Source organism: Lontra canadensis, unplaced genomic scaffold, assembly GCF_010015895.1.
Source record: "Lontra canadensis isolate GAN:19392208 unplaced genomic scaffold, GSC_riverotter_1.0 scaffold34, whole genome shotgun sequence".
In the NCBI taxonomy this organism is placed as follows: Eukaryota; Metazoa; Chordata; class Mammalia; order Carnivora; family Mustelidae; genus Lontra; species Lontra canadensis.
Genome location: NW_022631028.1, coordinates 2,363,605 through 2,388,742, shown reverse-complemented (window position 1 = coordinate 2,388,742; position 25,138 = coordinate 2,363,605). Strand labels below are relative to the sequence as shown.

General features: G+C 42.3%; 1 long non-coding RNA gene across 8 annotated transcripts in view; it reads right to left on the bottom strand.

The window, feature by feature from the left end:
- LOC116873525 overlaps positions 1 to 25,138 on the bottom strand; it is a 327,269-nt gene that overhangs the window by 71,644 nt on the left and 230,487 nt on the right. For 6 of the 8 annotated variants that reach the window (XR_004383838.1, XR_004383840.1, XR_004383841.1 and 3 more), the window contains exon 3: positions 16,675 to 16,789. The exons of 1 other annotated variant lie outside the window; for it this stretch is intronic. This is a non-coding gene — a long non-coding RNA (uncharacterized LOC116873525). Of the gene's footprint in view, positions 1 to 6,642; positions 6,783 to 16,674; positions 16,790 to 25,138 lie in introns of all 8 variants that reach the window. One more of the 8 variants, XR_004383842.1, reaches the window with a different exon arrangement.

The window sequence follows — 25,138 nt, the reverse complement described above, 5'->3', positions numbered from 1 at the left end:
GCTGATTCTGATTATCCGTCTGCTTTTAAAACCACTAGACTCCATGAAAGCTTGGGAAATCTTGCGATGAGTTACCCAGCAAGGACTCAGAGGAGCCTGGTGTAATTATTTTTGGAATCCAGAGAGTTTGTGGCCTTTTCTTGCATAAGCACCCAATAGCTTTCAAACATCTGGGCATTTGAGGAACAAATTTTCCCCATGCTTTGTGGTCGGTACAGTGGCCTGGGTTGGCGATTTGTGTGGTGATAATAGCATGAGCTGCAGCACCAGGTGGGCCTGGGTTCAAATCCCAGGACTGGGGAGGGGCAAGACATAATACTAGAAGTCATGAACAATAGGTCACGATATTGTGAATAGTTAAAGTCTATGCCATCACTCAGGACAAAAGTAAGAAGCCAGACTGGAGAAATTAAATTAAATTAAATTAAATCCTGGATTATATTTTAGTAATTGTTTTTACAATAACAGGAAATAAAAACACAAGAAATAAAAACATCTCAGTATTTTCATGTATTGATATTTTTATTTTCTTGAATAATATGTAGGTGAGTAGCATACTCATGTCTGGCTTTAAGTTCGTTTTGGTTTTTCTATCAAGTACAACTAAAACTCACTGTAAGATATATTTTTCTTAAAATGATGATTTTGAGCCTATTAAATATTTATACCAGCATTTTTTCTTAGGGGGATAAAAGGCTAACCTTGGGAACTGTTATCTTATCTTCTTATCTTAACATACTCATTAATATGTTTCTTACTTGGGAATGAAATTATTTTTCAAAATATCACTGTAGGGCTCCTGGGTACCTTAGCTGGTTAAACATCTGATGCTTGATTTCAACTTAAGTCATGACCTCACAGTCATGAGATTGAGCCCTACATCAGGCTGTGCTTGGAATCTGCTTGAGATCTCCCTCTGCCCCTCCCCCTGCTCATGTGCACACACTCTCTCTTTCTCTTAAATAAATAAATAAAATGAATCTTTAAAATATCACAGGGGAAGGGAGGGAAAACTGAGTGAGAAGAAATCAGAGAGGGAGACAAACCACGAAAGACTCTGGACTCTGGGAACCCAACTGAGGGTTAAAGAAGGGAGGGAGGTGGGGGGATGGGGTAACCAGGTGATGGATAGTAAGAAGGTGATGAGTGCTGAGTATTATAATACGCAAACTAATTAATCATTGAACACTACATCAAAAAGTAATGATGTGCTATATGCTGGCTAATTGAACATAATAATAAAAATAAATAAATTGAAAATTAGAAAAATAAAATATCACCATAATATGTACTTTAAAAAGTAAATTCCAGTGCAACCTCTTTCTAGCTGTGTAATCAGAGGCAGTATTCTTAAATTTCATGAGCCTGGTTCTTCATCTCTAATGATAAAGATAGTGCCCATTTTAATGGGTTGCCAGGAGCATTAAGTAAGAGGACTCATATCAAGTACTGGTGAAAGGTTGGCTTATAGCAAAGGCTTAGTTAACAGTAGCTCTCATTTTCATTATTCTGTCCCAATTCAGCTTCCTTTGTACCTGGATGGTGGTGGACAAGTAACTGTGCCTCCCTGAGCCTCATTTTCCTCATTCATGAAATAGGAATAATTATGTTTACTCACAATGTTATAAGCAATAATGGAGGGACTGCTGCTTGAGAAACCCCTTGCAGCCCACTGGACATGTCGTTAAGTATGGAATGAATGTCAGCTGATGTCATTTGCAAGAAGGATGGGCGTTCTTTGTATTTGGATCTCTTGTGTCATTCATTCCTTTGAAAACACTGTCAGGGGGAGTCTGGGTGGCTCAGTCAGTTAAGTGTCTGACTCTTGATTTCAGCTCAGGTCATGATCTCAGGGTCATAGTTTTGAGCCCCACGTTGGGCTCCGTGTTCAAACAGGGAGTCTGCTTGAGATTCTTTCTCTCCCTCTCCCTCTGTCCCTCCTCTGCTCACATGCTCTCACTCACTCTCTCTCAGGTAATAAACAAAACAAAACAAAAACAAAAACATGTCAGGAACCCCCATCATAATACGTGATATGTTTCTTCGTGTATTTTGTTGCCCTAAAAACATAGTGCCCTGAAGTTATGATATCACCTTTTTCTGTTCTGAAAGAAGGCATCCTGGGATGAGGGAGAGTATAAGAAGCAGGTACCAGGAAGAAAATCCTATACCCAGCAAAGCCATAGCTCCCCTGCCTGTGGGGTGCTGTCAGGGCAAACTAAATGTCAGCTACCATCTTCTATGGGTACAGTCTTTTCTCCATGGCTGCTGTCTGCCACCAGGCAGTGTGTTGGGTCCTAAGGATGGGCCCATAAACTAATAGGCATATTCTCTGCCTTCATGGGGGTTCTAGAATAAAAGAAGGAACTCCCTCTTTTCTTGAGGTGCAAAGCCTTGAATTGAGGGAATATATTTGGCACAGGCTGAGAAGGGAGAATGTGGCATGTTTACAGAGCCAAAGGAAGGTAAGCATGGCTGAAACATTTAAAAGGAGAGAGGGGATATAGAGAGAAATGAGACTGGGAGGGATACATTGGGGTCTAATATGCCTGGCCTCCAAAGCCATCATAAGGACATGTTAAGGATGTTGGAGACCCATTGAAAAGTTTTAAGCAGGAGGTGACATGATCAGATTTGGGCTTTAGAATGATTACTCTGTCTTCCCCCTGGGGGAAAAAGTGTGTATGTAGACAGGCATGGGGGAGGAATACTTAAGTTTTCTTATATCTGATGCCAACAGTTGCTCCATCCTCTTGGGTGAACCCAAGGGCAGTGGAAGAGGTAGGAGAACAGGAGAATGTAAAGTCACACATGGCCATCATTTACTGGACATTTGGATATATCTGGTATAGTACTAAATAGAAATGTTGTACGTGATTGTTATGATAGGCAGGTTTCTAAGATGGCCACCAATGGTTCCCATGTTCCTGTGCAGGTCCCTCCCCTAGAGCAGGGTCTGGATGTATTGACTTCCTTCTAACAAGCAGAATATAGCATGAGTAATGAGATGGCACTTCCATGACTGACTGACAAGAAACTGTGATTTCTGTCTTGCCATTGCTTTCTTGCTTGCTCTAATGAAATGCCCCATGGAGAGACTCACCTAGCAAGGAACTGAGCGCTGCCTCCAGTAACTGACCAAGGGTGAGTGAAGCTTTCTACCCACCCCACCCATGGGCACTGCTGCCTGCCAGCACCCACTGAGTGAGTTGGGAAGAAGATTGTACCCAGTGGGGAGGACTGGGGCTCCATCCAGCACCATGATATTGGCCTGTGAGAGACCCCAAGAGGGAGAACTCTGTTAAGCTGTGCCTGACTTCCTGACACCCCCCCCTCCCAAAACCTGCAAGATAAGCAATGTGCATGGTGTTAAACCACTCAGTTTTGGGCTCAGTTATTATACTCCAACACAGAACTCTCACATTGTTACATGATCTTACAGAAGGCAGGAGAAGACACAGTAATGAGGAGGGGGAGGGAGTAACAAGAGTGTCAGAGTGTCAGGGAGAGCAAAGATAACCAGGGATGATCAGGAAAAAGAAAGTACTGATCCTGACCAGGAAGGGGTGTGAGTCTGTGGGGGTGACGTGAAGTAGAGGAAGTCCATGCACAGATCCTATATGATGCAACCAAATTTCAACTCCAGCTCCTGCTGCAGGTGGGAAGGATGACCTTTTGAGGGTGAATCCCCCAATCTGTTTTTGCTTTCTATTTCTCCTTTGAATTTTGGTCTCAATCTGATGATCCTGTGCTTCTAAAAACGCTCCTAAAGGCATCTATTAATGAATTCAACATCTGGCTTTGCAGTGCTGATCCAAATTCTTTCTTCCCTTTCTCTGGATGCTGTTCCCAGTGATGCACTCCCTATGCCCTTAAGTGCATCTTTTCTACGCATTGTCTGTTGTCTTTGGAGCCGGCTTGGGAACAAAAGGAGGGATCCACACGTGGTGAACTGGGTGTGTGAAGTCAGAGACTGAGTGGAGTCGAGTTCAATTTCTTCCCTTGCTTGAGTTTCTTACTTAGGAAAGACTCATAGACAGCCGCATGACATGTCTGGTACTTCCCCGCGCTCCAGCTTAAACTATTCCCCTTTAGCCCAGAACTGGGAAAATATCAAAGAGTCTGGAGTCACCACGTAATTGCTGTGTGGCGTTGAGGAAATGACTTAACCTTTACAAGCCTCAGTTTTCTCTACTGCAGAATGTGGGCAGCAAGACCTCTCTCTTGGGGCTATTTTGAGGAGGATGAAAGGAGTTGGTGCATACTCGGTGCTGAGCAAGGGCTTGGCATGAACCCTTTTCTGAAGCCCTTGTTGATGTGAGAAGTAGCTTGCCTTCTCGAGCTTTCCTACCCGGATGGCAAACCCCTAACCACTCTGGAGGCTGCCAAGCCAGCTGCCTCAGACATGTCATAAACAGCCTGGGGAGCAATTTGCTTTCAAAGAGAAACAGGCAGAGGGAATAAAAACAAGACAGCCAGCAGCGGGCCCAGCCCTGAGCCAGGACGATCTGGCACTTGGCAGAAGCCCGGCTAGAGGTGCACCGCCCAGAGAGAGTGCCTCTGCAGGACCTCACAAGCTCAGGGCCGTCCTGAAACTCCACACTCCAGGGAAGATCTGTCGGGGCTGCCCCGTGGCACCTGCATGAGCCTATTCGAAACCCAGCTTTGCCTGAAATTACCTCGCTCCGGGTTTTTATTCATGCCACCACGGAAGCCCGAAGCCCCTTCTGTCAATTGAGTTTGTTTTGTCTCTTTAATTTTCTCTCTGGTGGGGGTGGCCTGTCAGCCCCTAAGCAGCCGTGGCCAGCCCTGCATCCTTCTAAAACTTGGGAAATAGCTAGGTGCTGGCTGCGGGCACAGGGCTTCCAGTATGGGAGTCTTCTCTCTGATACCTGTTTCTGTGTTTTCTTTCAGGAAGACAGTTTTAGGGCTCCTGGAACACAGATCCTGGCCTCCTATCCGGATGGTGATGTGGCTGGCTGTGTTTCACTGTCGACCTCTGAGGTGACTCACTGATCACCTTCTTGGAGAGGCCCTCTCTGATAACCCTTTCGAAGCAGACTCCACTCCCTTCAGAGAGGCTTGTTTTCTCCATCACCTGTTTATTGTCTTCTAGCACCTTCTGACATCATTCTGTTTACCTATGTCTGTGTCAGGAAGTTGTCCACGTTCCCCACCAGAGCACAGCTCAGCGTGGCAGGAACTTCACCCAGACCCCTAACCTTTACATCTTTATCCAGCCTATGATGAAGGGATGGTTATCCTTCTCCCCATCTTACAGATGAGGAAACTGAGGCTCAGATAAGTTTCTGAATGTCATAGAACCAGTTAGTGGTAGAACAAGAATTAAAACCAGGGAATTGTCTTGTGTAGTAATCAAAGCTACATGTCGCTATTGCGCACTTGAACTGTGGCTAGTTCAAACTGAAATGTACTGTAAGTGTAAAGCACATACTGGATTTTGGAGACTTAGTACAAAAAACAATATTAAAATATCGCGTTAATAATTTTGGTATTGATTATATGGAAATTATAAGCTTTTAATATACTAGGTTAAATAAAATAGAATATTATTAATTTCACCTGTTTCTTTTTAGAATGTGGCTACTAGAAGACTAAAATTATATATGTGGTTCCAGTTGTATTTCCACTGGACTGCATTGGTCTATTATTTTTTTTTTAAGATTTTATTTATTTATTTATTTGTCAGAGAGAGAGAGAGAGACAGACAGACAGCACAAGCAGGCAGAGTGGCAGGCAGAGGCAGAGAGAGAAACAGCACCCCCAAGCAAGGAGCCCAATGCGGGACTTGATCCCAGGACCTTGGGATCATGACCTGAGCCAAAGGCAGCCGTTTCAGCAACTGAGCCACCCAGGCATCCCTGCATGGGTTTATTCTTTTAATCACTGCACATAGTAACACCTGAAATGTTAGTAGCCCTGACTACAAATAATGTCACTATTTGTGCCAATAGTGACAGTAAAATTCATAGTTACCCAGTTTAGAAATCTCTCTTCTGCTTTCTACAGTCCGAGTGTTTAAAAAAATTGCCCTTTAGGGGCACCTGGGTGGCTCAGTGGGTTAAAGCCTCTGCCTTTGGCTCAGGTCGTGATCCCAGGGTCCTGGGATCGAGCCCCGAGTCAGGCTCTCTGCTCAGCGGGAAGCCTGCTTCTCTTCCTTTCTCTCTGCCTGCTCTCTGCCTATTTGTGATCTCTGTCTGTCAAATAAATAAATTTTTTTAAAAATGCCCTTTAATTTACCTGCTTACATTAGGTGCCTATGCCGTGCATACCACTACACAAGATGTTTCTTGATGCTGTTAGAACTATTAGAACCCACAGTCAACAGGAAGTTACAGACACCCAACCTGAATTGTCAACGGAGTAAGAGAGGGGGGTTCGTTAGGAGAATTGGGGGTTGCTCACATATCTGAAGGAACAGCTGCGTGAACAGTGACAGAGATGGGACTCAATCTTCCTCTCTCAATTCTTTTTGAGTATTGATTGGTTCCATTTCCTCTACAAGTTTCCTCCTGTGGCCAGGGGCAGATCTGATGGCTCTTCCAGGCTCACTTCTTCCCAGTTTCATCACTACCTGAGTCAAAGAGGGCCCTCCACCTCAATCCCAAATAGGACTCTTACTGGCTTAAGTTGATCGTACATGGATTTCTCTGGCCAGTCCCCCAGAGGTGGCATGATGATTGGCTCAGCCAGGTCACGTGCTCATCATTTAAACAGGTGGGTGAGTTAAACTGATTAGCAACCTCTGTTAGCACGAAAACCTGTGGAAGGAATCAAAGGAATCAGAGATTCTTTTTGATGAAGGGAAGGGTACTTAGCAGACAAAATGATGCATTCATAGTGTCTTTCTGGATGCCATTGTCTTCTCCACGGGAATGAATTTGAGAAATTATAAATATTTCTGTAAAGGTAAAGATGACGCTGGTACTGAATACCAAAGATATTAGAGAAATTTAACAGAAAAGTAAAAGGAGAATAGAAGTCTTTTGTGAGTATGTAAGGAGACTCAAACATAAGTGTCCCTTTAAGAATGCCCACCTTTGTCCATTATGACTATCTGTGTTCAAGGAGGCAACCCTGAACACAGAGATACTGGAGCGATGAATGTACTTGACTTATCGCTGCTGGAATACAGCTGCTCATTTGTTGAGTACTAACAGTGCAGAAAATAGAATTAAAAACAGTTCTGGTCTGGTAGAGGAACAATCTCATCTAGGTAGTATTTTCTGTTGAACAATGTGCTCCTGAAAAATCCCTTTTAGAGAAACTAAATACTCTCTCACTTATATAGTCAAAATATCTCTTTTTTCCTTAAAAAAGAGACTCAGTTCATCTACACATGAATAGGCTTCGTCTTCCCTTAGGGTTCAGCACTCCCCTTTTCTGCTTTATGTTATAAAGCTGTCCGCTCACTGTCATCGCACCACCACCTCTAATATCCAAGAGTGTACCCTTCCTTTGTCACTTACTCATGAGAGTCATTTTTGGACACATTTCATGAAAATTGGGAAAATTGGGCTTCAGGACCTGAAATATAACTAGAGTTGAATATGCAAATACTAAAGAGATCTTGGATTAACTTACAGGGCAACCTATCCATGCCCAAAGAACCCACTGGATATTATGAAATACATACATATCTATATCTGTATTAGATTCATAGGGAGCTAGTTTTAAAACTGTGTGCTCGTATCATTGTTCATTCTTTTCTTTATTGTTGGAAAGATGTAGTAGGAGTTTACTCTGATTTTTTTTTTTCCTCCCCTAACTACTCAGTTTCCCAAAGACAAAGAGATGAAATTCTAACTTTTCAGCTCAGATGCAGGGGTCTTGTCTAAACCATAAGGGCAGAAAGAGCTGCTCTTTGCTATGCATGCCTGAAGCATTATGAAAATAAGAGTCAGGTTTCTTGGCGGGGAAGACCTCATTTGGAGGAAAAGAGCTGGGGAGAGACGTTGTCTTAGGAGGTAACTCAGGCCTGCTGTACATTGTATATCATCATCATATTCTTGGGAAATGTATGAGCTTATGTTTCCACTACCTCACCTTCATTGTGCCTCATGGAGGCCAAAGATAGGTAGGCAGAAGGGACCGCCTTTATAGAAATACGTGTAAAGAAGTTTCCTACAGAGGTGTGGTTTTGTCAGATAACACTTGGGGGTTTTGTCTGTACCAGTCCTCATTACACAGTCTTTCTAATTTGGGGCAAATTGATGCTTTACACAAATCATTAAAAATTAGTTCTCTAATGTACGTAGCCTCTTTGGAGTGAAGATCAGTAGAGACATTTTTGAAGGTGGGGGATGGGGGAGGGGGGCATGTTTTCCTTCCTGGGAGCTTTCATGTTTAATTAAATCTGTAAATTAAACATTTTTACCCTTCTCATTTTAAATCCCAGCCAACTAGTGTCTTGCCTTTCTGGCACAAGAAGCAAAGCTACATGTCTAGCTTTGCAGGTAATGGTGACTCATTGTTGTAACCGAATGGGAGGGGAGACAACACACACAAAAAAGCTCTCCTTACTGCAGAACACAGAATGTCATTTCTGGAAGAGTCTGTAATTTCTAGTTAAACCGTGCCAGTTTTATCTTAAAGGGACCATTACATGGCCTTGCTTTTGTTCGTTTATGATTTTTATATCTGAGCTTCTTTCAGAGCCCAGAAAAGGAATGGCACTGGCCATCCATACAAGGGCTGAATACTCCTTTGTAACGATTTACTTGCGAAAAGTGACACTGATGATGTCTGTGACTATGAGATTTAAATACCCACTTCACATTATTTCTTGAACTGGTCATATTTAATTTCAGGCATTGGAAGGAACCAGAGCTTTTAGCAATTAAATGCCCAGTTCTATTTTCTTTTCTAATTGCATATGCTTTTTTTCCTACTCTGTGAGATAGAAGTTTTCTTCTCCTAAGGTATGCCCCACAACTTTGTTTTAATACCTTGGATTTCTGGAAAACAGCTGGTATGTCTTTATCTGGAACTGTAAGAAGAAATAATTTGGTATTAAATGATGAAGACTTTTCTCCTAGTAATCAAGGACTGAGTCAAGTGAATCCCAGTTACCAGTAACTTCCTGGGTGTAGGCCAGACAGTTCAGGATTCACACTTCCCTAGCATGTTCCCAACTCATGGATTTGTACATACTGTTCCCTCTACTGACAACTCCCTCCACACTCCCACTTCTCTGGATCTCTCCTACTCATCATCCCTGAGTCCACTATCACTTTCTTGATACTGCCTGGCTAATTTGGTCTCCATGGCATCCTATGTATTTCTTGTGAGAAATCATAATTCATTAATTAGGTAAGTATTTGTAGTCTTCCCTGGGACAAGCGCTAATAGCTATTAGATAGGGGTAGGAACAGGGCCTAGCTCTAGGTCTAACACATATTTTGTTGATGGAACCAGTGGACTCACTGGACTCATGTCCATTTAACTCTAGGGCAGAGGGTCTCAAGCTTAGAAATAACTAGGAAATGGGCCCAAATTAGAGCCCAGATACACTTCAGAGGTCAAATCATCCAACCTCGGCCTTACAGTCTGACCTCATCATTATTCCAACCCTTAATCCAGGTTTTGATAACCTTCACCAAGAGTATCATCTCTGTTCATTATTGTCCAATGGGCTCTAAAAACTCAGTGTGTATTGGTGCCTATGGCAGCCATTCTTAAAGATGCCCCCTGCCCCCGCCAATCCTCTCCTCCTTTTTACTCCCTTCCATATTTGCCTCCCATATTGAATCAGGGCTGGTCTAAGATGACTTCCAAGGCTAATAGTGTATGACTTTGAGGCTAGGTCATAAAAGGCATTGCAGCTCCTGCCTTAGTGTCTTAGATAACTTACTTTGTCCAAATCCAGCCACGGTGCTAGAGGACTCACAAGCAGCCCTGAGAAAAGGCATGTATGGGAAGAAACTGAGGCCTCTGTGAGCACCATCTGCAGCTGTGTGGACAAGTCCCCAGGGAAGTGGATCCTCCAGCTCCAAACCTACTTATGAACACCAAGCTCATGGTTTCATTGGCTCAGACAGAAGCTGAAATACAATGGAGGTGCTTTCAGATGTTTCATACCTTGTTTCAATGCCTTCTCCAAAAGATAGGAAGGCAAGAAAGTTATTTTCACTCATAAAATACTGGTTGAAAAATCATACTTTGAATTCATTGCAATTAGAGTAATACAATAAAAATTTTATTCTCTCTCTATCCAGTTAATTTGAATCCAAGAATCCAGCTTGTTGAATTAATTGCCAGTTCCAAAAACCTCAACCCAATCAGCAGGCTTCTCTTTATATATATATATATTTTTTTTTTCTTATTTTTCAGCGTAACAGAATTCATTGTTTATGCACCACACCCAGTGCTCCATGAAAGATGTGCCCTCCATAATACCCACCACCTGGTTCCCCCAACCTCCACCCCCAGCCCCTTCAAAACCCTCAGTTTGTTTTTCAGAGTCCATAGTCTCTCATGGTTCCTCTCCCCTTCCAGTTTCCCTCAACTCCCTTCTCTTTATATTTGCACAGTTACTTTCTCATGCTCAGAGTGCTTCAGTTGAAGGCAGCTACGCAAATCCTTCTTCACTTGGCAAATAGGCTCTAAAATTTTCCTTCAAGATACATTGCCATTTTTCCAAACTTCATCCACCTATTGTGCAGTCCAGACATGGCCACAGGTGAGGAATAAACTTCACCTTCATGGAAGAAGATGGCACAAAGAACCTTATTTCATTAAAAATGGTGGAAGGTGAGTCATATCTACTCTTGGCATGAAAACTAGGTGTTGAGGTCTCACCCTGCAGGTTTTGTCCCATTTTGCATCACTAAGCACTTTTATCCTTTTCATTTTCCCCTCTTACCAAGTGGCTGTCCTTTCTTGTCATTAAGGCTGACCCCAGCAGGGAACATCTGTTTCTTTGTTCAGGATGTTGGGGCTACCCTGGTCTCTTTTAGAACCCCCACTAAATTCCAAGCCTCAGGGTCAGAAGTCATTGGATTTGAATTTTTAATAGTTGTACAGTTGTATCTTTTCCTATAAAATTAATACATGCTCTTAGTACAGATAAATGCCAAAAGATATAGAAATATATAAAGCAGAAAAAGAAAATCATCATGTCCCCATGGTTAAAGCTTTTGGTCCATATCTTTCAAAGCTTTATTTTTTCTCCTTTTGTGAGCAAATATATATGCATAAAGAAAATGTTTTCTATAAATGGAATACTTTAATAAATAGTACTATATAACTTTTAAAAATATGAATAAAGGGGTGTCTGGGTGGCTCAGTCAGTTAAGTGTCTGCCTTCCACTCAGGTCATGATCTCAGGGTCCTGGGATTGAGCCCCGCATGGGGCTCTCTGCTCAGCGGGAGTCTGCTTTCTCTCTGCCTGCCTCTCTGCCTACTTGTGATCTCTCTCTCTCTCTCTCTCTGTCAAATAAATAAAATCTTTTTTTAAAAAGTCTGAATAAAATATTGCAGACATATATAGATTATAGGGATAACTACATGTGCTGAATTATTTAGGTTCCAGACTCTATATACAAATTATCTCACATAATTCTCAAAACAGCACCACGGGACAAGTGCTATTAATGTTCCTGATGGCGCAATTGAGTCTTAGAGATTATAGGTGACTTGTCTGAGGCCACACAGCTAGCAGGCAGTGAGTGTGGATTCAGTCTTCAGGGCTGAGCTTTCGAGTCTAAGCTCTTAGCTACTCTCCATGTCAGTGTCTACAAATCTTCTCAGTCTTCATGATGGTGCTTGGTACCAATTCCCTCCTGACTTGTTGGCTCTCTGTGCTGAATGTCTGCTCTAGACCTTCACTTGCTCACTTGTTTCTCTTTCCCTCATGTGTGCCCCCTGCAATTTACCATAGCCTTGGGCTACCTTTCTGAGCTTGTTATATCCCAATTTATTTGTGGACTCTGAACAGCCTTTCCCTGCTCTCAAGGTGTATTTTGACCTTGATAAACTTGTTCTCTGTTGATTTTTGACAATGATGGAGGTGAGGAAAATGGGGCCTAAATATATTTTGGGGGTCCTAATCATGATATCGGTGAGTTCTTTCATCATAGCAAAAGGCGTATTTAAAGGATAATGTTCCCTTTTTTCTCCCTCCCACTCTCATTTTGATTCTGCTCATTCCTAACTGGGTTCATGGTCCCTTCCTGAACTTTTGCTAACAATGCCTTGGGTGTGTCCACAAAGCTCTTAAATCCTTCCCCCAAGAAAGGGAAAGAAGAAAAGCATCATTATATGTGGGCTGGGGGTGGGGGGATAGTGTGGGGAATTGGGGGCCACAAAGAACCAACTGGGCTTGGTTTCCAGACAGGGAAGCCAGAGGAATGGCATGTTGCTCTCCTAAATCTGTACCGTGTCAAAATCTGAGGGCATTCTCAGCTTCCAGCCAGCCATTAGCCTGTGAGAGCATGCTGTCTGAGAATGAAACCTAACTCCTCAGAGAGGAGGCAGGGTGTTGAGCCTCCTTGTTGGCTGGAGTAGAGTGCAGTTTTCCCCCCGTGGAGAGCAACAGACCATCACAGCAGCATCAAGACTTTGGAAATGGTGGCTTCCCAATTGGCTTGGTGGCAGAGAGCCCCGGGCTCTTCACATGGTATCCTCTCTCTCTCTCTCTCTCGTAAGTAGCAGTTGGATTGCAGCCTCTGAACCATCACATCTCAGATGAATTCCATTTCTGAGACTTACCAAACAGTCTCCTTAAAGTAGCATTCATCACGCAGCATGCGGAGTTGACTATTTTTTCACTGTGGCCATTAAGATGGAGACGTTCATCAGGTGAAGGTGTTGCAGGGGTAGCTCGTAGGTGTGACATTGAATGTCTGCAGCGAATGACCCGTAGCAGCTGTCTGGAGTAATGTTTATAGAAGGGTTCTGTGCTCATTTCCAGGCTCAAAGGGCAAGAACACCATGACTGACTAGTCATGTCTGCAGTGGGCATTAGACCGATCATGGTAGCACGTGTATCATGCATCTGTCAGAAGAATAGGTTGTGGAGTAATAGAAGATTGGGGTGCAGGTCTGTAACTTTTTAGCCAGAAGATAAACCATATGCAGTTGACAATTTGCAGAGCCTCAGTGTTCCCATAAATGCAATAAGGATTTTACCTCTTGGTTTTTTGAGGAGATGATAAAGTTGTTGCCAAGGTATCCAGAACATTAAAGCTTTTCAATCAATAGAAACTCTCCAGCCATGTCACTGAGAGTGGTGGCACTGTGGCAAGGAAAAATTATTAACTGGGGGCAAGAAAAAAGTAATGAGATAATCCTGTTGCATCATTTAAGTCACTATTAGTGACTTAATAGTGATTTTGAAGATTTTTTCTCTCTGCCTTTTCTTTTGAAAAAAGACTGGTTTTACAGTGATGACTGTGCTTTGAGTTTTCAGATGTGTTCTGCCATTAATGGAAATTGGGGCCAGAATCCAGACTCCTACAAACTTTCTTCATTATAAAACCTGATACACAATAACATAACATAGCTCTCACATCCTAGAGACCACAATGTGATGTTCTATTTAGTTTTCTTTCTTTCTTTTCTATTTTTTTAAGATAGAGAGCAGACACATGTGTGAACTGGGCAGGGGGAGGGACAGAGAGAGAGGGAGAGAGAGAATCTTAAGCAGGTTCCACACTCAGCACAGACTCCAATGTGGGGCTCGATCTCATGATCCTGAAATCAGGACCTGAGTTGAAACGAAGAGTTGGGTGTTTAACTGACTGAGCCACCCATGGGCTCCTTCTAATTTAGATTTTTTTTTTTAAATTTCTGTACCCTAGGGCAAATTATTTAATGGCTCCAAGTTTTCTCATTATTAAATAGGCATAATATTTACAGGATCGCCATGAGGCTCCATCACTTAGACAATTTCTGTGAAAGAGTTCCAGAAGCACTATTAATTTATTTTATTAATATATCACAATTATTTTCTTTATGCATATAGCTTCTGATTTTAGTTGGCTAGAGGAACAACTGAAAGCAGATATCAGAAAGAATAACCTGAAAATACCAATAATGATAGAGATTACTATTTTCTAAAGTCCACTCAGTATAAGGAACTAGATTAGTTCCCACCTCCTCTCAGGGTAGGGTTGTCAGATAAAATATAGAATGCCCAATTAAATTTCAATTTTAATTTCAGACATTTTCTTGGCATAAGTATATGCCAAATATTGCATGGGACATACTTATAATAAGAAATTGTCATTTATCTGACAATTTTCACTGGGCATCATTTTTTAAAAACTAAACTAAAACTCTAACCAAGGTTTGCTGAGAACATTGACTTAATCATTGTAAACCACTTAGAAGAAAAAGCTCACACAGTACTCAATACACAGTAGCAATTAGAGATACAATGCAGTATAATGTTTTCCAGGGCAGGCTCTGGAGCCAGACTTCCTGCGCCATACCCCAATGGGGCCACTTACTAGCTGGATGGCCTTGGGTAAGATATTGCATCCCTGTGTGCCTCAGTTTGCTCATCCATAAAATGAGAATGACAGCCTTTTCCTCACAGAACTGCTACAAGCGTCCCTTATCTCATGCATGTAAAGGTTTTAGAATGGCGCCCAAGGCAGAGACATTGGTTTAAAAAAAAAAAAACAAACCAGCTATTACAATGTTATTATAATTGCTGTACTCGTCTATCAGCCTATTTGACCTTCATACTTGACTGGGACTGCTTACTGTACATACATATGTTTCCTGCTCTCTAGCAGAAAGGTTGCAGGCAGCTAAGCAGGTGTCAGGTGTTTCTTCATCCCCCTTACATACAGGATGTATCCAAGACCAAAGAGGTCACTAACTTGCATAAGGTCACACAGCCAGGATTGAGGTTAAACTCTCTGACTCCCTGACTCTAAGACTGAATCTCTTTCTACTCTAGTAGCTGACGTCTGTAATCTACAGAGTGGGGATGATGGCTCAAAATTACAACAACATCATCTGTTTGATGCGTGAGCACTCTGTAAATTCTAGAGAACAGGGGTGCCTGGGTGGCTCAGTGGGTTAAAGCCTCTGCCTTCAGCTCATGATCCCAGGGTCATGGGATCGAACCCCGCATCAGGCTCTCTGCTCAGTGGGGAGCCTGCTTCCTCCTCTCTCTCTCTCTCTCTCTCTCTTTCTCTCTCTGCCTGCCTCTCCCCCTACTTGAGATCTCTGTCTGTCAAATAAATAAATTAATTAGAAAAAAAATTCTAGAGAACATTACCTGAATATTAGAACAGTGTTATAGTTTTGTGTTTGTAAAAGAAATCTTAATCCCCTAAGATCTCCTGAGTTCTTCACCGCCTCTGAGATGGGCAGAGCTGGTATGACTGCTGAGGCTCAAGGCAGAGGAGGGCAGTCACAACCCGGGAAGCTGATGTGACTTGCTCAGAAGCGCCCCGCAGAATAAGAAACAGTGGGTATGACCGTAATCCACAGTTTCGAAGCCCAAGTTTGATTTCTGACCTATGGCACTTCCCTCATTATAAACACATTCCTCTGTTAGAGCTTCCAACGTGGTCTGCTTTGGTTTTTATTAAATTAAGTGTGGCGTCCATATCCAAAGACAACGCGAGTGTTCTGTCTTATAAAAATTCCCCCTGCGTTGGATTTTTCTTTCCAGTTTATGTTTAAGATAATGAAAACAAATAGTTCACAAATCCAGAGGAGAGATTAGCAAAACAAATTTCACTGTTATTTTTGAGCTATAAGCCAAGCAAGCCAGCAACAGAATTACTAGCAAATGTTCTGCAGTCCGCATTATCTGAGCATGCCAATTACAGAGCAAAGGCTATTCCACCTCTGATTTTCTTTAGGAATCGCAGGTATAATTTCGACCATGTCATTACAGCATTTCAATTTTCAATTATGCCCCGAATGGTTCTTTGGCAGTCAAATGCATTCTGGGCATCTCTTTTTGGATTCCTCAAACTCTGGTCCATGTTGCTAGTCTCTAGACCACCATTAATATACAGCATGCTCACCCTTGAATTTCTCTCTACTTAAAATAAAAAAAGAAGGCAGTAAGATGTTTATGGAAAATGCTGGGTTTGGAGGCTTTAAAAGGAAAGTGCTTTGAAAGACTAGGCAAGAGTCCAAGCTAACCTAAGGCCAAAGTCTCTATCAAAGCTGATGGTCTCCAGCCCGGTACTATAGAACGGAGCATGGAAGGAGCTGCCAATCCACGAATATCATAGGATAGCCCCTTGCCCTCTGAAATACCTTCCAGGGGGCAGAAGAGCAACAGGGGAGGGTGTGGGGGCAGCAGAATTTCTTCTGTCCTCTCTCAAAAAGACTTAGATGCTAACCAGAAGTACTAAATTTTGTAACAGGATCAGGAAGGAAAAAAATATTAAAATTTGTAGGTTAAGATCCCCTCTCATTAAAAAACAAAACAAAACAAAACAAAAAACTATGCAGAGAGCTTAAAAGAGAAAGAAAGATTGGAAGGAAGTATACATACATGCAAATGTGGTTATTTCTGGATGGTTGGTCAAAATTATTTCATTTACAACTAACAGAATCTCAGCCGAAACTAGTTGAAGTGAAAAGAATCTATAGAAGAAACATATTGGCTCATGTTACTTTTTGGCCAATAAATAAATGTTATAGTTTCAGGTATTGCTGGATCTAGGTCCTCACCTGTCCCTGGAGAGCTTGCATTTTCCATGTTTCTTTCTATTCTCCCAGAAAGCTAGAATCTGCTTTCTTCTCTATTCTTCACCATCAGAATCTTCAAACATATTCATCCTTTGTCCTGTGGGTCCCAGAAGAAAAGAGTGTCTTTCAGTAGCTCCAGCAGAAGTCCCAGGAGAGAGTCAGCCCAGTCTGCTGGCCCAGTCCTGCAGCAAGGTCAGCGCAGTACAAACCACATGGCTTAAGCAGGATTACTGTATGGTCAGGAGAGTCGCCCTTAAATCATATATCCTCTACTCTGTAATTTTCATCTGCTATTTGTTGGACTATTTTTTTTCTTTTCTTTCTTTTTTTTTTTTTTTAAGACTTTTTTGTTTGAGAGAGAGAAGAGAATGAGAGAGAGCATGAGAGGAGAGAGGTCAGCTGGAGAAGCAGACTCCTTGCTGAGCAGAGAGGCCGATGTGGGACTCGATTCTGGGACTCAGGATCATGACCTGAGCCGAAGGCAGTCGCTCAACCAACTGAGCTACCCAGGTGCCCCATTTTTTTTTCTTAAACAGTTTTTAATGAACCCGTATTATTTTATGATAGGACGTAAGTTTTAAAATTTGTTTTGAAACATGCTGTGATATAGAAGAAAGGAATCTAAGAGATTCTAAGCATTCAGGAGACCTTGCACTTCTAATATCCCTAGCTGCCTTCCAAGTAAATGGAATTGGTAAAGAGCCATTTTGTCCACGAGAGCCTACTACCCTGACCACAGGTAGGGAACCCCAGCCTCATGATAGAAATAGCGTCATTCTGTCTCTGTGTATTAACTAATTTAACCTTCACAAAGTCCATTTAAGGTAGGTCCTCTTAATAGCCACCTGTCACAGATGAGGAAATTGAGGCACATAGAGGTGAAGCAACCTGCCCGAGGTTAAGTGTAAGTGGAAGAGTTGATCTTCACACCCAACAGACTGTCTGTCTAGGGGGTCTGTTAAAGACAAGATCTTGAGAGAAAGACCCAGATGCAGAGGGAACAGCAGAAGCACAAGGTGAAGGCAGTGAGAGTGGGAGAGAGAACCCTTTGCAAGAAGATCTCTCAGGACCTTGCCCTCAGAGCTGCTGTCATTTTGCAGAATAGGGGATATTGTTCCAGGTCTTCATGAGCTGTTTTCCTGTCCTTCTCACTTCCCCTCATCTCTTGACAGTAGTGCTCTGTTGTTGCCTGATGTACTGTCGCCTTTCCCTCAGTTAAAAGAGCCTGAGTCGTAAGTGTGACAAGGGAGCCATAAAGTGAAGCAAAGAAAGGCAGTGAGCTTATTAATTTCTCTTCCCCGTACTCTCCTGAAGTTCTCTGAATATCCCTTTTGCCCCTGCTTTCATTCTGCCTGGTATGACCAGGAGTAGCCAGCTTTCTGTCTCTTCCAGGGTAGCCCCTTGAGGGCAGGGCCCGGGCTTTACTCACTTCCATAGGAGAGCCCTGCTCCATCTGCATCCATCTGGTGCCCAGGAACCAGCTGTGGGATAAAACTGAGGTCTGTCCAGGCTCCTGCAGGATGACAGAGTCCTCTGTTGTGATGTCCCTGTACCCAAAGGCCAAGAGTTGTCCTCTTCTTTCCCCTCATCTCCTGCCCCTGGCTTTGCCAAGAGTGAAGAACCAGCCTTCTCTTGCCTTACAAAGCCTTACAAAGTCCTGAGATGGACTCCGCAGTATTGTCCTCAGGGGACAACCTGAGTGAGCCTTGTGGCTGCACCACTGGGTATCCCTCATACAGAGTCAGCGAATGGCAGTCCAGAAGGGGCCACCTTGGGTATGCCTCAAGGGGCTGAACTGAAGCCATTGGTTAGACCAGATGGCATAGACCCAGCGGACTTCCTCCCAGCAAGAAGTGGGTCCTAGCTACACTGTGCCCTGTTTCTGTACATTATTGCTTTCTGGGACTGGGACATAAGACCTTGGAAGAGCAGGTCAGCATTTAGCTTTTAGGGGCTGGTTTTAATCTGGGAGGCCATTTGAGATCTCGGTGAGAAATGCTGAAAAATGAGATGAGACCATTAGGATGGCTGCCTGGAGATAGAATTCGATGAATTTCCTTAGTTTTCTCAGAAATCTAGAACATGGGAGCATCATTTGGTACGCAGCAAATGTTTTCTGATGCTTTGGGGTATTTTTTTCTTCCTTAAGAGCAGTAAAACAGATGGAAAAACACACCAAATTTCAACCCAGCATGCTCCAGCTATAACTGTCCTTGCCAACCTTACTGTTAGTACTCTACCCTTCATTCAGAGTGCTCCAGGCCCCTGTCCTTAAATACCCCAATCAAATTCCCATCCCAGGGCCTTTGAACTTGCTCTTCTGTCCTCCTGAAATCCCCTTCTCTCTCCTCACTGAAGCAAAGAGGTGTCAGGTCATATTCTACCCCTCAAAGATGCCATTCCAGATCACTCAGCCATAAGTAATTCTTCCCCAGCTACTCTTTTTCCCATTATCCTTTTAAATGACTTATAACCTTTACCACCATCTTGAACAAAATTTTTCTCTGTTGGTCTGTTGGTATTGTATTGTCTGACTTTGCTAGAATGTAAGACAGTCCATACGAGTGGGGTTCTCAGAGCTCTGTGTCTTTTTCTGTGCCTCCATATGACAATCTCTAGCTTCTTGTAGATGCAGCCTGCCATCACCATACATAGGACACTTAGTACGGCATCCGCTGTGCCCCTGGCTGTGGGAAAGAGAACTTTTCTCTTTCGCAGACAGCCTGAGTAAGAACTCGATTCTAAGTTTGGATCCGTAGGTGGCTTTTTGATGTAGCATCCCAAAAGTTATGATCTCCCAAGGCTCTTTCTGCTGAGCCTGGAGATTTATATGTTTGGTATTTGTTGTCATTTACAGGAATTCCCTTTGGGGTTTTATAAACTATAGCATAGCATTGACTCCATGAGTTCAGCTAGAGGGTAGCTTCTGGGAACTCGGTGAACCAATTTCGGTCCTCAAGTACTATTTCCACCAGGTATGAATGAGGACCCTATGTGAAAAAGCAAAAAGTAAAGAGGGACACCGGTGTGGAAGACATGCTCGAACCCATCTCCCCGTGGCACTCACAGTTCCTGTGTATGACAACCAGTGGTCAGTTGTGAGCACCTGCTAATCCTTGCCTGCCATCTTTCTCTAGATACCATGCAGAGCAGGCCGGAAATAGAAGGGAGCTAGTGGCCCTCAAAGCAGCCCTCAGTGTGTGACCAATGAGTGCTGGTGAATAAAATCCAGCGTCCTCACTCCTGAGACAGATCACCTCTGTGGTGGGCCCGCCCCATGGGTCCCCAGCAAGGCAGAGTTCCAGTTGCCTCCAAAGGTGAATTTGGAGGTTCATTAACACCCCCTGGACTGGCCTTCTTCCCTTTCCAAGCTCACTTCCTTTCCCCGCTTCTGAGGCTTTTTATAAATTCACCTCCTAAATAAACCTTCTTATACTTAAATCCTTATCTCAGGGTCTGATTCTGGTGCAGTCTAATCCAAGACAACATGCTATGACTAAACATGGCCAAATAAATTTAGGAACTGAACAAAATGAAATAGATATTTTTTCTCCCTGCAGGACCTCCCAGCCTCACTAATGTACTCATTTGTATTGTGAATTTTCAATACAAGCTTTGATGCAGAATTTCCTTTATTTGGCCATGTAAACTGAGGCAGTGGAGCCCCTTACAGGAGAGCGTGAACTTTAGAACAACACCCTCTAGGACCACTTACCCCACTCTTCTACCTGACTCACCAGGGTGGGAGAAGCTAGGTGGCTGAGACCAAATTTTTGTTTGGGGATGGTTCCAAGGACTTAAAACTTCATGTTGCTGGAAAAGGTGTGTAAAGGCCCTCCCAGCCATCCACTAACTCTCTTAGCAGAAATGGTGTGTATGGATTCAAGCTTCTGTTCTAAAAGGAACAGAGAATGGAATGGCTTTCAAAACCCACTCCTTCTCAAGGTCACCCACCCAAAGTCCTGCAGTTTAATGTAGCAGTTTCACGCATCTTTTGTGCTTCCCTTTTGTCATGCTGAAAGCCACTGGTTTAGAAATGAGCTAATAGGAACTGACCATATTGCTGACTAAAGAATTGAGAATGACATGTCATTAATGAGTCACTTATTCACGTTGTTGGGTGAAATACAGATGTGAGGGCACTTTGGAGCCTCAGTCTAGCAAGGGAGTTGGATAATGAACTCATAGTTACAAAAAGAACTAATTCCTATAAGTTTTCTCAATGAAAATGTGCACTTGAATGAAGAGAATATATAATGAAGAGAGTGTATAATGGAGTACAAGGAAGGCTTCCTGGAACAAGTGGCATTTGGGGGAAAACATAAAGGGTGAAGAGGAGAGATGAGTGTTAGAGTTGGTGTTAAGGCTGGGAATGAGAAGTAGCCCAGTGTTAGGGAAGCTAGTAGTGGGGGTAGGATGGAGGTTGTGAGGGAACCAGGTCTCCAACAGCCAGAGGAGGAGGGTGGGAACTCAATCGGTAGAGTGGACACAGGCCAGGTTAAGTTCATATTGATTCACCTTATGAGCTTAAGCCAGGAAAACTTCCTTAGCCTCTATATCTTCATCTGCAGAGTAGGAATACTAATAGCACCAGCCATATGGGGTTCTAGGATCAAGTGAAATTAATACACGCAAGACCCTTCGCAAAGCGCCTGTTACATAGCAGGTGGTCAATAAATGTTATGACTTCAGATAGTCATGTATTAGTCATTATAATTTGGTTGGTTAGTGGGAGAACCAGGACTCAAACCCAGGTATTTCTTAATGGAGGCTTCTCTGTTAAATTCCTTGATAACTTTCCTTGTTTGATTTTATATAGCATTTCTCAAAGAGGATTCTGTGGATTATAAGGTGACATTGCATATCAAGTTTTTGAAAATATTTAGGAATTATGGATATAGGAAAATGATTAAAAGATTTTTAGTAATGAAATGTATTCTGCAAAATTATAGATGTCATTATCCCACTTTTACTGTTTTAAGATTTAGAAGACGATTTTTAAAAAACAAAAATGGGAAAAACATTATTGTTAGATAATGAAATTCCTAGGTAAATTTATAAAAAAAAAATGTATAATTGTTCCCCCAAGATGTAATGAATTTGATAAGGTTCCAGATTTTCTTCCTGGCCTAAAACTTAGGAATTATTCACTTCCCTATTGACGGAAAAAAAAAAAAAAATGATGTGTGCAAGACCCACCTCTTACTAGGAATTGACTTAAAGAACTATTAATCAAGTTTGAAAAAGAGTTAACTGGTTGAATCTGCATCCGGGTCCACTTTGAAGAGGAAAGGGATGCTTTCCTGCTCTCAAGCGGAAGTCAGTGCGAAAGGACAGGAGTGGCCCATTTCCAGTCCTGGCAGACTAGCCAGGACTGAGAGCACCTGGGGGTTAAATGACTGGCACAAAAGAAGAGTAGTTTAGCTTCCTGGCCTTTCTCAGTGATTTAGCTCAAATGTTTAAGGTATATTCCAGGGTGCAGTGGACCCAGGACTGGGCTTGAATAACACCTTGGAATTACTGATGAAATCTTACATGCACCTTGGTTTTTGCTCCAGAGAGAAAACATGAGCAACAACGTCCAGATTCCCCTTTGCAAGGTGTTAGCCACAAACATGCCCCCAGCATGCTCTGGGGTAGACCCCACAAAAGCATTCCTCAGGCTTTTCAAAGAGCACAATAGCACATGATTCCTTCAAGATTTGAAGTTCATCCTCAAGCATTCATCCATCCTTCTGTATACATACATCACCAGATCAAAATGTGCCCCAGACTGACTGATTCTGAGAGCTGAAAAGATGTTTGGCAAAAAAACCTCAGCAGTATTGAGTCAGAATGTTGATGCAGCACACGAAGCTTTAATTTGGATTAGGATGCTCCAGCTGAAAGAAAACTGTTTAATCTTGCCAGACTGCCCACTAACCCACATGCACACCAAAAAAAAAAAAAAGAAAAAAAAAAAAAAAGAAAGAAAAAGAAAAAAATTAGCTTCAGTTCCCCCCAAGTCTTTGTCTTAACAGGTATCTTTTGTAGCATCCTAAGAGTATCCCTATGGACTTTTATGAAGTGCCTACTAGGTGTCATATATTGCAAAGGCATGCCTCAAAGAGGATAAACTAGTAATTTTTCTAGCAAGCAGACTCTTGGCAAATATTTCTGAGGTAAATCAGGATTTATTTGAAGCCTAAGATAGAGGATGTGGGCTCCAGATGGTACTTGTGTGAGTGAAAACCCTTAAGTAAAACAGAGCTGACCTCAGAGTGTAAGGAGCACGTATTTGCAAATTATTAGACCATCTGTAACTCGAGGACACTAGAATAATGTCTTTCATAGGAAATTGGGGAAGTTATGTGCCTCTTTTTGAAGGTCTCAGTTCTGAGAGAATATGCTCGTGAGGTATTCATTGATTTCAGAAGGTGGACCCTCAGGGTATGTAAAAGGTGCACTGAAATCCTCAAAAACTCATGATCCCCTTCAACAACCATGATCAATCACTACATTAAAATAATAAATAAATAGAATATTTCCATGTGTTGGTGGAGGAAACATATGTACCATGGAGGCCTCAACGCCTGGAATTCTGAAGTTCTAGGGCAGACCTACTAGAGTTCTATCTGGAAGGTTCTAAATCATGTTGACAGGGGTAGGAGCCACCTACAAAGGACTTTGAAAGCCTGGATTTGGACTCTAAAGCACATGTCGCATATATTCTTTCTGTGGTGTGCCCTTCTTTCTTCCCTCCTGGATGAATGTTGGCCACCATTCAAGATTTTCTTGGGCAAAACTGAGTGTTTCTTCCTCATTCACCCAAAGCACTACCTGCCTTTCTCAATGACAGTCCATTGTGATTCTGCAGCTGCTTCCCTAGTAGACTGTGAGTACACTGATGTCAGGAAACAAGTCTTATTCATCTTAACACATCATGGCACCGGTCGCAGTGGCCAACACAGAGTAGACCCTGACATGGTTTAGGTGATAAGAAACTGGAAAAGGAGAGAGACTTCTCTGGGAACCTGATCCATTTCTCATCAGTTAATTCCCAAGTTTGGGGAGGGGGGGATGGGTTGTTGTAGTTTTAGCAGGGAGAACCCAGAGAGGATCAGTGAAAGATACTTAATTTTCTGGCAAAGTTTTGAAAAAAGTTCAGGGACCACCTGGCAAAGTTCTAGAAAACCAGTAATAGGCAGTAGTACAGTTATATAAATGCACCGTGAGGTGGAAAATTACATTTTATGTGGGTTTTTTGTTATGACCAGTGTAGTAGCTAAGAGTGTGGCTTGGTGGGTTTGGTCCTATGGCCTTGTACGAATCATTTAAGCTCTCTGAATTTCAGTACTGCTATTTATAAAATGGGGATAATATCATTATCTCATGGGATCATTTTTTAAGTTAAAAAATTAATATATGTGAATTGCTTACTTCCATATTGGCAAATAGTAAATGCTTAATAAATGCTGGCCATTCTAATTATTAACAATAATATATGTTTAGCATTTTGGTAGTCACATAGGTTCAAACTAAAGATGTTTACTTACACTTGATCCAACAAAACTTTTACTTGGTGCCTATTGTATTATGTGGTATACTGTGTACAGGGGCTAGATTTAGGAAGATGAAAGGTCTTATCACTGAAGTCTTACAACTAAAATTAAAGGGAAGACTAAAAATTAGGAAGCAAATCATTTCAACATAGTATTGTATGTGCTATTAGTAAAGTCATTAGCAGAGCGCCATGGGAGACATGTCCAACAGATTTTTTGTGTTAATTATGGTTAGTTGGTTGAGATTGACTGCTTGGGGATGCTGTGTTCAGAAGGATTCTGAAGCTAAGTCCAATTTCTGGGGACAAAAGTGCTGTGATTAATTAGCAATGTCTAACACAGATGGAAGTGAGTGGATCGTGTTCCAAGTGCCACACATAAATCACTAGACTTTTACCTATTGAAAGGATAACAGGGAAGATATTTAAGAGGAGCAGACATCTGCATTTTATGGCATTACATATTCTTGAGTTGAGCTAAGGAGTGATATCAAAAAAACCAGACACTCCTGGATTCACATCTGGGCTTCGCTTCCTTTGCTTTGTGCAAGTTACTAAGCATTTCTCAGCCTCACTGACCACAGAAGTGGAATGAAGGTAATAATACATCCTTATTGTGTGGATTAAATGTGAAAATATCCAGCAAAGAGCCCAGGCCTCAGTAGGTACTTAACAAATAATATTACTCTTAAAATGATTACAGCCTTCCCAAACTACCTCAGTATGAATCTCAGATCTGCATTCTGCTCACTCAAATGAAACACTCACCCCCCACTTGAAAGTGAAAGAAAATAACCATTTAAGTATTTTTAGCTCAGTGAAACCACTACCCAATAAAGGAGACATGAAGAGAAGAATGAATGAACTTGACTCTTTCCGGCATAAAGTTTAGCAGCACAAGTAATC